At 42.3% G+C, this 13,616-nt stretch overlaps 1 long non-coding RNA gene across 2 annotated transcripts in view; it reads left to right on the plus strand.

Annotated features, from left to right (window-relative positions):
- LOC132867221 (uncharacterized) overlaps positions 1-13,233 on the plus strand; it is a 32,658-nt gene extending 19,425 nt beyond the window's left edge. Inside the window, exons 2-4 of one of the 2 annotated variants that reach the window (XR_009650696.1) lie at positions 12,163-12,251; positions 12,398-12,509; positions 12,879-13,233. This is a non-coding gene — a long non-coding RNA (uncharacterized LOC132867221). Of the gene's footprint in view, positions 1-12,146; positions 12,252-12,397; positions 12,510-12,878 lie in introns of those variants that run through there. The other variant, XR_009650695.1, reaches the window with a different exon arrangement.
- Positions 13,234-13,616: the final 383 nt, after the last annotated feature.

Here is a 13,616-nt window from a genome sequence, read left to right on the forward strand (position 1 = left end):
TGTGGCATGCGTTTGACCAAGTGAGAGTAATCGATGGTCAAACACTCCAGCCAAACGCCATCCCGTCCTTCCCCTACTTCGCAATTATGAAGGATAGATTATACTGAGTAACACAGGACACTCAGACTAAAGAGCAAGTCATGCAGCTTTTCAAATCAAATCAAATCAAATCAAGTTTATTTGTACAGCGCTTTTAACAATAAACATTGTCGCAAAGCAGCTTTACAGAATTTGAACGACTTAAAACATGAGCTAATTTTATCCCTAATCTATCCCCAATGAGCAAGCCTGTGGCGACGGTGGCAAGGAAAAACTCCCTCAGACGACATGAGGAAGAAACCTCGAGAGGAACCAGACTCAAAAGGGAACCCATCCTCATTTGGGCAACAACAGACAGCCTGACTATAATATTAACAGTTTTAACAGGTATAACCCTCAACTGTCCTCATGGGGCCGTCCTTCACAGGAGTGGGGCGATAAAACTCCGACCAGACACAGGGCACCAGGATGGATCAAGCAGGTCCGAGGGGCAGAAGAGGCCAGCATCTCAATCCCAGGATCAACATGTAACTCAGAGGGACAGATGGGGGGGGGGGAAGAGAGAGAGAGAAAGAAAACATGTTGTTAGGTATGCCCTAAAAATGACAAGTATTAAATCTGTGTGGTAGGCTCGCAGAGACGAGAGTCTTTACATCAGGCATGACACACAATGGCATGTTAATATGGTAAAAAAATATATCATGACCTGCTCTGGCTGGATGCTTGATTGGGTGATGGGAGCACACTCCTCAGCAATGATGAGATGCACCTGGGACCCTTAGGCCTGGCCAAGACAATTCAGTTACATTTCACCGGGTCTGGGACATGCGACAGAATGTCTGACGGCCGTTTCCCTGCAGGCTACGATAGCCAGTCGAGGTCCCCACCGTCTCCACCAAAAGATTTCCTGTTGACTCCATGTAACTCAGAGGGACAGATTTGGAGTGGGGGGGGAGAGAAAGAAAACACAGGTGGTTAGGTATGCCCAATGTCACCTGAATAAGTAGGAACAGTATACATATTGCACCGAGTACAAGCAGGGACTCCGGCAACTAACTATGACAGCATAACTAAAAGGAGAGAGCCAGAAGGTAACACAGGCATGAGGGAGCCCCGGGACATAAAGCAGCCAGCCACTGCACCGTCAACAAACTCGAGTGAGCAAGCGAGTGGGGACTGACAGCATCCATACATCCCAGTTTACCAAAACACTCTATGTCTGAGGACCCTCCAGATCTACTCCTTTACCTCATAAACACCATTAACAAAAGGCTTGACTAAACAGATGTTTTCAGCCTAGACTTAAATGCTGAGACTGTGTCTGATTCCCGAACATTACTTGGAAGGCTGTTCCATAACAGTGGGGCTTTGTAAGAAAAGGCTCTGCCCCCTGATGTAGCCTTCACTATACGAGGTACCAGCAGATAGCCTGCACCTTTTGATCTAAGTAGGCGTGGCGGGTCATAGAGGAGCAGAAGTTCACTCAGGTACTGTGGTGCGAGACCATTTAGTGCTTTAAAGGTCAATAGTAGTATTTTATAATCAATACGAAATTTGATTGGGAGCCAATGCAGTGTGGATAAGACAGGCATGATGTGGTCATATTTTCTAGTTCTAGTAAGGACTCTTGCTGTGGCATTTTGAACTAACTGGAGCTTGTTTATGCACTTATTGGAACATCCAGACAGTAAGGCATTACAATAATCCAACCTGGAGGTAACGAAAGCATGGACTAGTTTTTCTGCATCATGCAATGACATTAAATTTCTTATCTTTGCAATATTTCTGAGATGAAAGAAAGCTATCCGGGTGATGTTATCAATGTGAGTTTTGAATGAAAGACTGGGGTCAATAATCACTCCGGGGTCTTTTACTGCTGCACGTGAAGAAACAGAAAGGCCATCCAGAGTTACTGTGTAATCAGAAAACTTACTTCTAGCTGTATGTGGTCCTAGCACAAGTACTTCAGTCTTGTCAGAGTTAAGCAGAAGGAAATTTATAAGCATCCAGTGTCTAATGTCCTTAACACATTCCTCAGTTTTATTAAGCTGGTGTCTCTCATCAGGTTTTGCAGAGACATACAACTGTGTGTCATCAGCATAACAGTGGAAACTAATACAATGTTTACGAATAATATCGCCCAGAGGTAACATATATAGAGAAAAAAGCAGTGGACCCAAGACAGAACCTTGTGGAACACCAAACTTTACCTCGGTACGTCTAGAAATATCACCATTTATATCAACATACTGATAACGATCAGTTAGATAAGACCTGAGCCAGGAGAGGGCCATTCCCTTAACTCCCACAACATTTTCTAGTCTATCCAGAAGAATGGAATGATCAATGGTATCAAATGCTGCACTAAGGTCAAGCAACACAAGTAGCGAGACACAGCCCTGATCAGACGCCAACAGTAGGTCATTTACTACTTTAACCAGTGCTGTCTCTGTGCTATGATGAGGTCTAAATCCTGACTGATACATTTCATGGATGTTATTCCTATGTAAATATGAGCATAACTGCTGTGCCACAGCTTTTTCAAGGATCTTGGAGATAAAGGGGAGGTTTGATATTGGCCAATAATTGGACAGCTGACAGGGATCAAGGTCAGGTTTTTTAATCAGGGGTTTGATAACTGCTAGTTTAAAGGATTTGGGTACATAGCCAATCATAAGAGAAGAATTTATTATTTTTAGAAGCGGTTCAATTACTCCAGGCATTATCTGTTTGAATAGATGTGTCGGTAAGGGATCTAGTACGCAAGTTGAGGCTTTTGATGTAGAGATTAATGAAAGTAATTCAGTTTCTTTTAGGGGAGTAAAACATTCTAACTGATGATCTGATACAGTTATATTGTTAACTACAAGGTCACTTTCATTGTCTAACCTTAAATTAGTAGTTTGAATTTTTTGTCGGATATTCTCAATTTTGTCATTAAAAAAAATTCATGAAGTCGTTGCTACTACATACTGCAGGTGTGCATGTGTTGATAGTGGACTTATTCCTGGTTAATTTTGCTACAGTATTAAATAGGAATCTAGGATTATTTTTGTTATCTTCTATTAGGGAGGAGAGATATGTTGATCTCGCAGCACTAAGAGCTTTTCTATACTTCAGAAAGCTCTCCTTCCACGCCAATTTGAACACTACCAATTTTGTTTGACGCCATTTACGTTCCAATTTTCGAGTGGTCTGTTTTAATGTGCGAGTGTCATCATTATACCAGGGTGCTAATTTTTTGTCTCTGACCATTTTCCTTTTTAGAGGAGCTACATTATCTAAAGTATGGCGGAATGTTGACTCTAAGCATTCAGTTGCCTGATCGAGTTCTGCAGGGGCTGACAGCGACCCAATCAAAGTTGACAGCTCTGGGAGATAATTTATAAAGCTCTGTGCAGTAGTTGACGTGAAAGTACATTTAATACAGTAGCGTGGTGAGGTGCATATATTATTACTCAGACATATTTTGAATGAGATGAGACAATGATCTGAGATAACTTCAGACTGTGGAAGTATGACTATATTGTCTACGTTTAATCTGAATGTTAGTATTAGATCAAGGGTGTGACCACCATTATGGGTCAGTCCTATGACATTCTGCTTAATCCCGACTGAATCTAAGATGGACACAAACGCTGTTTTTAAAGGGTCTTCTGGGTTATCAAAGTGAATATTAAAATCTCCGACAACTAAAGCTTTGTCTAAGGAAATAACCAAATCTGAGATAAAATCTGCAAATTCAGAAAGAAACTCAGAATATGGCCCCGGGGGCCTGTAAATAATAAGCAATGGAATTAACTGGGTAGACTTATTTTTCGAGGCTACATACATTATATGAGTATGAAGAACTTCAAATGTATTAAATTTATAACCAGGTTTGTGTGTTACACCTAGATAATCGTTATAAATAACCGCGACGCCTCCTCCTCTGCCAGTTAGACGAGGCTGGTGTATATAACTGTATCCAGGAGGACTCGCTTCATTTAATGCTATATATTCATTTGGCTTAATCCATGTTTCTGTTAAACACAGTACATTAAACTCCTGATCAGTAATGAGTTCATTAACCATTAGCGCTTTAGATGTAAGAGATCTAATATTTAATAGCCCCACCTTTAGATCAAAGGTGCTGGCAGCAGCTGTACAGTCAGTCTGATCTAATTTTATATTGATTAGGTTACTGGAACAAACTCTCTGAAAATTTCTACCTTTTTGTTGAGCTCGGGGAACAGACACAGTCTCGATGTAGTGGGCCCTGAGTGACGACTCTGTGCAGCTAGCAGACAGTCGGTTTAGCCTGTTCGTCTGCTCCCTGGCCTTGGCTCTGGATTGTCAGAAATTAACTAGGCCTGTTCTGAGACTATGACCTATGCTGCAGGAAATGAGAGCAGCACCTTCCCGAGTGGGATGGATACCGTCCCGCCCTAACAGGCCAGCAGTGCCCTCAAAATTAGCCCAATTATCTGTAAAGCCCACACTGTTTTCAGAGCACCACCTGGACAGCCAGCAGTTCAGCGACCATAACCTGCTGTAAGCTACATTGCCACGCCGCATTGGGATGGGGCCAGAGCATACTACAGCATCGGACATTGCCTTCGCTAATTTAAACACCTCTACAAAGTTACTCTTAGTAACCTCAGACTGACGAAGGCATATATCATTAGCTCCTGCATGGATAACTATCTTTGAGAACCTGTGCTTGCCTAGGACCCTAAGATTACCTGCTATGTCCGGTGCCCTGGCTCCCGGTATACACCTGACTAAAGCTGCTGGTGCCCCTAAAGGCTGAGCTAATTTCACGTGCCGTATGATAGAGTCCCCTATAACCAGAGCTCTTTCAGGTTTCTCAGTGGGTGCATCACTAAGGAGAGCAAACCTGTTCGACACGTGACGCGGAGAGGAGTGGTGCTCCCGTGGGCGAGCCTCTGCGGTAGCTTTGGCTCTACGCTTATGCCGCCGAGCCGTCACCCATTCGCCCCGCTGTAAGGGCTCTAATGCCGGAGGTGGGGGATTGCTAACTCCACCTAGGGCGTCCAGACTTTCCCTAACAGAAACTACACTGTTCTCACGCTCACTAACCTGCTCTAAAGCCTGGACACGCGCTTCTAGCACTGAAATCTTCTCTGTCAGAGAGCTAACTAATCTGCACTTATCACAAGTAAAACTAATAGAGCTATCGCTAGTGACGGAGGAAGAATGACTAAACATCCTGCACTCAGCACACTGAACAGGCTGAAGGTATGCCATGATGAAAAGATTCACGTACCTTAAATGAAGATCTGTTGATATTAAAGCAGATCAGATGGCCTCCGCTTGTGGACTTTACACAGGAGGAGAGAAAAAGAAAGCTTCCGGTCTCGGCGTTCTTCCGAAAAAAGAAAGAGAAAAAACCGGGAAAAAAAACGGAAAAAGGAAAGCGAAAGTGAAAAGTACAAAAATGAAAGCGACAGTATAATAAAAATGAAGACGATACTGGAAATTTATTTATAGAAAAAAAGTTAAAAAAGGATTAGTAATTAACGCCGGCATTCGCGGGAAAAAGGACTCGGCGCGAACAACTCAGGAAACAGGAAGTGCGTAAAAATTCCAAAGAGCCGCTGGGAATTGGTATTCCAGGCAGCTCACTTTAATCCCATGGCTGGACACTTAGGGCAGGATAAGACACTAGCCCGAATAATGGCCCGGTTCTATTAGCCAGGGATTCGCGGCGATGTCCGTAGGTGGTGTACGGCATGCCTCAAATGCCAGTTAGTAAATCCAGCGGCCATTCCAAAAGCGCCTTTGCACCCTCTACCATTAATTGAGACCCCGTTCGAAAGAATTGGGATGGATCTCGTCGGGCCATTAGATCGGTCAACACGAGGGTACCGCTTTATTTTAGTTCTGGTGGACTATGCAACGCGATACCCGGAAGCAGTGCCTCTTTGCAATATCTCAGCACGCAGTATTGTGGAAGCGCTCTTCCGCGTCATCTCCCGAGTTGGAATCCCGAAAGAGATTCTGACTGACCAAGGCACCTCATTTATGTCACGTACACTGAACGAACTGTATGGGTTGTTAGGTATTAAGCCAATCCACACCAGCGTGTATCACCCACAAACGGACGGTTTAGTTGAACATTGAGATGCCCCCGGGGGTGGTAGTGCGTAGCTGCCCTTACAGGCTACCCGAACACAAGAAAAAAGTGGTTCGGGAAAACTCGAGGCCATGCTCGAAATGGGCATCATCGAGGAGTCCCACAGTGACTGGAGCAGCCCGGTGGTCTTGGTACCCAAGGCCGATGGGTTGGTCCGGTTCTGTGTAGACTATAGAAAAGTCAACGTGGTGTCTAAATTCGACGTGTACCCAATGCCTCGTATTGATGAGTTGCTTGATCGACTAGGCACAGCTCGCTTTTACTCGACACTGGATTTGACAAAGGGTTATTGGCAGATCCCCTTGACTCCATTATCCCGAGAAAAAATGTCCTTTTCCACACCGTTCGGCTTACACCAGTTTGTCACACTTCTTTTTGGGCTGTTTGGGGCGCCCACTACCTTTCAGCGGCTAATGGATATGGTCCTCCGCCCCCATGCCACCTATGTGGCCGCATACCTCGACGACATCATTATTTATAGTAATGACTGGCCGTGGCACCTACAACACCTGAGGGCCGTCCTTAGGTCACTGAGGCGAGCGGGTCTCACAGCCAACCCGAAAAAGTGTGCGATTGGGTGGGTGGAAGTACGGTATCTGGGCTTCCACTTGGGCAATGGGCAGGTGCGTCCCCAAATTAACAAGACAGCAGCAATTGTGGCCTGCCCGAGGCCCAAGACCAAAAAGGGGGTGAGACAGTTCCTGGGCTGGCTGGCTACCATCATAGGTTTATTCCTAATTATTCGGATGTCACCAGCCCGGTGACTGATCTGACTATAAAGGGGTCACCAGATCCGGTCCAGTGGACGGAGCAATGCCAGCGGGTTTTTTCTGAGGTGAAGGCTGCACTGTGTGGGGGGCCACTGTTACACTCCCCTGACTTTTCTCTCCCCTTTGTTACAGACGGATGCGTCGGACAGAGGGCTGGGGGCTGTTTTGTCCCAGGAGATGGAGGGGGAGGACCGCCTAGTGCTATATATCAGTAGGAAGCTGTCGGTGCGTGAGGGGCGCTACAGCACTATAGAAAAAGAGTGCCTGCCAATTAAGTGGGCGGTCCTCACCCACCGTTACTACCTGCTGGGATGCCCTTTCACCCTCTGTTTGGACCACGCACCCCTCCAGTGGCTCCACCGCATGAAGGATGCCAACGTGTGGATCACCTGTTGGTATCTGGCACTCCAACCCTTTAACTTCAAGGTGATCCACAGGCCAGGGGCACAGATGGTCGTGGTGGACTTCCTCTCCTGTCGGGGGGGGGGAGTCAGCTGCAGGCTGAATGGCCACCCGGCCTGAGTCGGGCGGTGGGGGTATGTGGCAACGGGGGCGTGGTCAAGCATCGCTCTGTGACCGGAGGGCGGAGTCAGGGAAGATAAGTGGCAGAATCACTGCACCTGATGTTAATTAACGTGTGTTTGTGTGCCTTCCCCAGTCACCGCACCCTATTTAAGGAGAGAGAAAGAGAGAGAGAGAGGAGAGCTCTCTCCCGAACCAGACACCTGATGTGTGTGTGCGTGTGTCCGTCTATATGGTTATGAGAGACCACTGAAAAGTGTGTAAAATAAAAGGATTACGAAACTTAGTTCTGTCCTGCCATCTTCTGTGCTCCTCCCACTCTTACGAACTGCCACACTTATAGTTCTACATTTTACCGGAGAAGTTCATATTTATACAGCGTACATTAGGAATAACTGCTACATGTTAGGACTGGGACTGTTTTGGCCTCTAGAGGCCACCACTGGGTTTGTGTTTGTCTTCATTGCCTGTTTCCTGCCCTGCTCTGTTCCTTAATTAGTGTGTGTATAAATACCCCTCTGTTTGTTCCCTTGTCACGGAGTCTTTTTCCTATGCTATGCTGTTAGTGCTAGTTCCCTCTGCCCCATGTACCTTGCCTGTGTCTTTGTATTCTTGGTTTTTGCTTCTTTCTTTTGGAGTTTGTCGATTTTGTTTTGACCTTTTGATCTTCTGAGCGTTTGAGTTTTTGCCTCTTCTTTTCTTAGTTGGATTTTGGACTTTGACCCTTTGGATATTTTTGTTTTTTGTACATCTTCGGAGCTTTTGGATTATCCTTTTTTTTTTCCTTTGGACTGTATATAGTGTAAATAAACTGTTTTTGATACTCTACTTTCACCTCACGCCTCTGCACTTGTGTCATCCCCCTGGTGGCCTAGTGGGGGTTTACTGGATTATCACGCCAGTGACCTGGGTTTGAATCCCAGCATAACACTGCAATTTACTTGAAAGTCATTTTATGAGCATACATTTAGGGGTACAATGGCTTGTCACTGGGACAGTTCCCTTGAAGGTACTTATTTGTACCGTTTATATACTGCTTGGGAACATATGTACCTTTTTGATGCCTAAATGGTACACATAGTTACCTTGAGGTCAAATAATGAGCCGTAAAGAGTGCATTAGTGTAGATTGTACCTTGGGGGACAGAAATGGACTCCTACTGTACCCCTGTTTCTGACAGTGTAGTAAAGTTTAGTGAATCTTCTGTAACTGGTTTGTGTCATGCATGTGAAATGCATCCATATTGTCGTACATGTTTAATGTTACCTAGTATTGCAGAAGACTACAATGACTATCCCTTCAATGCGGTGCCATTTGAGGATTCATCCACAAGTGAAGAATACTTCCTTTCAGAGTTCTGTGTTGTTTCCTGATATTTACTTCTGCCATCTTTGTTGGAACAGGTTGTTTTCACCTCCATTTGTTTGTTTCTTTGTCTGTTCTCAACGTAACTCAAAAGGTAGTGAATGTATTTTGAGGAAATGCGAGCCATGAGCCAAGGAACAATTGATTAGATTTTGATGCACATCCGGATATGTAGCTTGGCAGAGGTAGACGCTCTACCGAGTGCCCTTCAAGTTTAAAAATGTGTTTTGAAATGGTTAGTACTGACAGTAAAAGACAGGAAAATATGAATTCTGTTGATACCATATCGTCAGAAACAATTATTTTCTAATAATTAATCTCAAATAACATACTAGAACTACAGTGGTGCTTGAAAGTTTGTGAACCCTTTAGAATTTTCTATATTTCTGCATAAATATGACCTAAAACAGATTTTCACACAAGTCCTAAAAGTAGATAAAGAGAACTCAGTTAAACAAAAGAGACAAAAATATTATACTTGGTCATTTATTTATTCAGGAAAATGATCCAATATCTGTCAGTGGCAAAATTATGTGAACCTCTAGGATTAGCAGTTAAAATTTAGAAGGTGAAATTAGAGTCAGGTGTTTTCAATCAATGGGATGACAATCAGGTGTGAGTGGGCACCCTGTTTTATTTAAAGAACAGGGATCTATCAAAATCTGATCTTCACAACACATGTTTGTGGAAGTGTATCATGGCACGAACAAAGGAGATTTCTGAAGACCTCAGAAAAAGTGTTGTTGATGCTCATCAGGCTGGAAAAGGTTACAAAACCATCTCTAAAGAGTTTGGACTCCACCAATGCACAGTCACAGATTGTATACAAATGGAGAAACTTCAAGAGCATTGTTACCCTCCCCAGGAGTGGTTGACCAACAAAGATCACTCCAAGAGCAAGGCGTGTAATAGTCGGTGAGGTCACAAAGGACCCCAGGGTAACTTCTAAGCAACTGAAGGCCTCTCTCACATTGGCTAATGCTAATGTTCATGAGTCAGCCATCAGGAGAACACTGAACAACAATGGTGTGCATGGCAGGGTTGCAAGGAGAAAGACACTGCTCTCCAAAAAGAACATTGCTGCTCATCTGCAGTTTGCTAAAGATCAAGTGGACAAGCCAGAAGGCTATTGGAAAAATGTTTTGTGGACAGATGAGACCAAAATAGAACTTTTTGGTATAAATGAGAAGTGTTATGTTTGGCGAAAGGAAAACACTGCATTCCAGCATAAGAACCTTATCCCATCTGTGAAACATGGTGGTGATAGTACCATGGTTTGGGCCTGTTTTGCTGCACCTGAGCCAGGACGGCTTCTCATTATTGATGGAACCATGAATTCTGAATTATACCAGTGAATTCTAAAGGAAAATGTCAGGACATCTGTCCATGAACTGAATCTCAAGAGAAGGTGGGTCATGCAGCAAGATGACCCTAAGTGCACAAGTCGTTCTACCAAAGAATGGTTAAAGAAGAATAATGTTTTGGAATGGCCAAGTCAAAATCCTGACCTTAATCCAATTGAAATATTGTGGAAGGACCTGAAGCGAGCAGTTCATGTGAGGAAACCCATCAACATCCCAGAGTTGGAGCTGTTCTGTATGGAGGAATGGGCTAAAATTCCTCCAAGCCGGTGTGCAGGACTGATCAACAGTTACTGGAAATGTTTATTTGCAGTTATTGCTGCACAAGGGGGTCACACCAGATACTGAAAGCAAAGGTTCACATACTTTTGCCACTCACAGATATGTAATATTGGATCATTTTCCTCAATAAATAAATGACCAAGTATAATATTTTTGTCTCATTTGTTTAACTGGGTTCTCTTTATCTACTTTTAGGACTTGTGTGAAAATCTGATGTTTTAGGTCATATTTATGCAGAAATATAGAAAATTCTAAAGGGTTCACAAACTTTCAAGCACCACTGTACATATGTAATGTTATTTTTAGACAACTCCAACTTAGTCAAGAGGTTAAAAAGTTTGCACTATAATCATGGAATAAACGACCCACCAAAATATTGCCAATTTATTGTAAACGTAGTGGTACAATTGACACATTGGTATATTGACTCTTTTGCACAAGATAAGCGGCTACAGATCATGTATGGATGGATGGATGGATGGATGAATATTTTCCTTAAAAAAATAATGACGTGTTATTTTTTGCTTTTTAATTTTGTGAAAAATGTTGAATTGCCAGTTGCCAAGGTTTAGTCTGGATCTCAGAATTATCGCATGATAAAGTTGTACACAATGAAACATTTTGTTAGTGTTTCTAAGAATTTTGTATCAGAATATGTTGAGGTCGGATGATTAGAATGGCAAGCCCTGTACCTGGAAACGTCTTCTCTCCGTCATCAGTGCTGTATGAATTTCCTGTGTGTGCTGTGAGTGACCACATACTTTGCAGCCCCTGTACAACTGCAACCACAACCAGAAACAGGAAACCAGCTCAGACATAAAGTAGCTCTGCATCAGAACGTTTCAAATGTATACAAGTTAAGCTTACCTGTTGTAATCGGAAAATAGCATAATTATAGATCTGTCTATTTATGCCCTAGTTCTTCATGGACAGGTTTAGTTTTCAGCATAGTAATTACATCATACAATAAAATTTGAGCTTGTACAGTAGTCTTGATGATTTAGTATAATGGCAGTTTATACATCTGAGTACTGGTCGGTACTTTCCATTTTGAAACACACCCTACGGTATGAACAGTAGATTTAGTTTCAGAGAAATGGTCAAGTGTAACCACCACACACACACACACACACACACAGAGACAGGTGGGATGGTACAACAAATGTTTACCAGTGTTTCAGCAAAGTGACTCAATCTGACCATCACAAAAAAATTCTTTTCTACCAGTTAATCTAAATTGTCGTAACAGAACTACAAGTATTGTGTTCTATTGATGCAACAAGAAGTTCTATAAATCATATCAGTCAGAATTTTCATGCATTGCCCACACATCTTTAAAAGATACACTAAGAATGGTGGGCTGACAAAACATTTACCAATGTTCCAGTGAGTGACATGTGAAGCTTCTGTATCTTATATAAGGAAGTAATAAGTTATACTTCTTCTCACTCCTTTTCAAATATGTATTTATATGTATTATGTTTAAATGTTTGTTTTAGTTTTCTTTTTATTATTTTTTTGCTTTTCATATTCAAAATAAACACTTCAATCAATCAAAGGTGGGGGAGGTGAGGGGAGGGTGGTCGTGGTGGTAATGGGGGGGGGGGGGGGGTGATAGGAACCTATGAAGTATTTTTTCCTGTCCTGAGCATGTATAAATTAATACTTGGTGGTCGTTATCCAGTTTCACTTATCAGTCTGGTCCGGGTGAAGAGATGAGAACGGCACTATTGTATCTGTTTGCTGTGCTGCTCACAGCCACCACCTGCAAATGTGAGGAGATTTACAGTGTTTTTCGTTTTCTTTCTACCCTTTTTTTTCTTTCTTCCTTTTTGTACTGTGATGAAACTAAATGATTTGGGATGATATTTGTCTTTTGTTTCTTCATTTTTCCCCCTTCTCTATTCTTGTCTAAACAGCAAGTGCAAATCCATGTGTCTGTCTCAAGACGCCAAATAGAACCTTGCCTGCCACAAGGATAAAAAATTACTATGTACAGAACTCAGGCCTTTGCTCAATTACAGCTGTTGTGTAAGTATGCTTGCTTCTATGTTTAAAAATTATAACACTATATCGAAAGAAACAGGTTTTTCTTAGTGTTTTTTAAATGATTATTATTTGTGACCAATATCTTGTTTTGTATCATCAATATAGTCTGACAAATTGGTCTTATTAATAGTTAATAGCATCTGCAGGTCCAGAATTATATACCTCACTTTCTTAACAGTATACCTTCCTAATCAGTTTAAATGAATTTACTGAATAACTCATCATCGTTACGAAATAGTATGCTTTTAGATTAATATGTACAAATAAGTCAGGAGGTTAAAGGGTTAAACTTCACCTAACTTCTGGTCATATGCCAACTGATTTTTTTTCTTTACTTCTGTGCATTTAAAGGTTGACCACTGTGAATAAGCGTAAACTCTGTGCAGACCCAAAGAAGCCCTGGGTTATTGAAGCCATGAAATTAGTGGATGCCAAAAGAAGGACTTATTCCACAACAGCAAGTCCCATGTCTACTGCTTCTGAGCGGACAGTGGTTATAACACAATGTGCTTAAACTGTTGAACAGAATCACAATATCTGTATTTTATGTGTGATTATTGCCTGGAATGTATTCAATGTTTAATTACTGTGGTAAGATGGGATGTGAGAAGTAGAATAAATTTATGTATTCATCAGTTCTATGTATTTAGAGAATTAATGTCTTGAACATATTATACACAATTAAAATATGTGCAGTTGCCAGAAATCTTTGTGCTATTGAATGGTGTTTGTGTGTGTGTTGGGGGGGGGTTGTTGTGTGAGAACTGTTGCCCTTTCACTTTGGATTGAATTTTCACAAATGGAAGATTTAGCATCAGTGGAGGTTCAGCATTGAGTCATACAATGGGGAGTTCCCCGAACCCAGCATACGCACAATGCACTCATCCTCCTAGTCAAGCATCGTCTCACCTAATGCATATTTATAACAAAATAATCATATCTATATGGTAACTGAATTCATGAAAGTAGAATAGTTTAAAGATTAAGAGCCTTACTTCAGGGCTAACAGTGGCTCTTTGTTTTAAACTTGACTTTACCTCAAAACTTTTCATCAAATAGTTTTCACTTATGCATCCAAACACAGGGAAG

Source organism: Neoarius graeffei, chromosome 19, assembly GCF_027579695.1.
Source record: "Neoarius graeffei isolate fNeoGra1 chromosome 19, fNeoGra1.pri, whole genome shotgun sequence".
NCBI lineage: Eukaryota > Metazoa > Chordata > Actinopteri > Siluriformes > Ariidae > Neoarius > Neoarius graeffei.